Source organism: Eriocheir sinensis, chromosome 9 (assembly GCF_024679095.1).
Source record: "Eriocheir sinensis breed Jianghai 21 chromosome 9, ASM2467909v1, whole genome shotgun sequence".
Taxonomy (NCBI): Eukaryota; Metazoa; Arthropoda; class Malacostraca; order Decapoda; family Varunidae; genus Eriocheir; species Eriocheir sinensis.
The window spans coordinates 8000230-8001668 of record NC_066517.1 but is presented as its reverse complement, the minus strand read 5'-3'; the positions used below and the strand labels follow the sequence as shown (position 1 = coordinate 8001668).

The following is a 1439-nucleotide window of genomic DNA, read 5'->3' as shown; positions in this document are numbered from 1 at the left end:
ATTGTTGTTGTTATTATGATTATTATTATTATTATTATGATTACTATTATTATTATCATTATTATTATCGTGATTATTATCGTGATTATTATTATTATCTTTACTATGATTATTGCTATTATTGTTATTTCTATTTTCCTTTTTATTTTCGATCATACTACTTTGTTCATTTGTCTCATTCATTTCATTTCATCTTCCATTGATGTATATTTTCAGCTCTAGGGCTGCCTGGTACTTCATGAAATAAACCGTTTATTATTATTATTATTATTATTATTCAATGTATATAAATTTTGGACTCAACACATTTCGATCAATATACATAAGCACAGAGCGCCCCATAATGGCATCAATATATATAAAGTAGACCCACCACACAATGATCAATATAGGTTACATAAAATTTGGCCCCCCACACAAAGTGATGAATATACATAAACATTGGATCCACCAACACAGTGATCATCAATACACAAACTTCAAAGTAGAAATGCATCTCGTTTTTTGCGCGTTTCAGGCTCATGATTATCAAGGAAAAATGTAAAATTTCAACATACTTTTAATCTAATAACGTTTTCATACACTGACGCGTACTATGACATGTCTTGTTTTCATTTATAAATGAATCGTCATATTATCGAAGATTAATTTTACACGACCACCTCAGGAGCGAAAACCTCGGGTAAAACGAGAACCGTTCTTATCAGTAAGTTTTGGAGTACATAGCCATATTGTTTTTTTTTTTTTATGAAAGTGGTGAAAAAAATATGCAACCGCTTCCACAACATGGCTCCTCTGTTGTGTGTACGTGTCCACATATGTTTGTTCCATGATGACGAACGTTGATAGCAACGAATGCCATTGTCTCTACGGCACATGTGTCCGAAACGTGGCACTGTCATCACACACAGGTGTCCACGCCGCGGACCCTGTACACAAGTGGAAGGAGCAACTTGAAAGCCTCAGCCGCTGCACAGCGAACCATTCTTAAGCGAGAGCAGGAGGCGGGAACACCGAGACAATATTGTCCACTTTAATTAAATTATCCACCTCAGAGCGGACTGACTGCAACGACCGGAAAGACATAACCTGTAAGATTTTTTTTTATCATTTGAATATTCTGCAACGCCATGCTCATTTCTCTCTCTCTCTCTCTCTCTCTCTCTCTCTCTCTCTCTCTCTCTCTCTCTCTCTTTCAATCGATGGTATTTTAATATATGGGTTCACGGGAATGTGGTTACTGCCGAGTATTAGGCTACGTATTGTTTCTTCATTATTTTCACAAGCTCAAAGGTGTTAATATGACCTATATTAATTGTAAGGAACACGTACTTCTGTTAAGGTTTCTGTGTAAATTTGAGTATCACTTGATTGTACGTGTTATTAAAATCACAACTTTTTGAAGATCCGATGAACCTATCATCACTGACAAAATCAAC

The 1439-nt window shown here is 35.4% G+C and overlaps 1 protein-coding gene across 1 annotated transcript in view; it reads left to right on the top strand.

Moving 5' to 3' along the window:
- The first annotated feature begins 940 nt into the window (after positions 1-940).
- Positions 941-1439, top strand: part of LOC126995893 (uncharacterized) — a 92215-nt gene continuing 91716 nt past the window's right edge. The window contains exon 1 of the mRNA XM_050855792.1: positions 941-1091. The gene's annotated coding sequence lies outside the window, so the exon portion shown is untranslated. The remainder of the gene's footprint in view (positions 1092-1439) is intronic.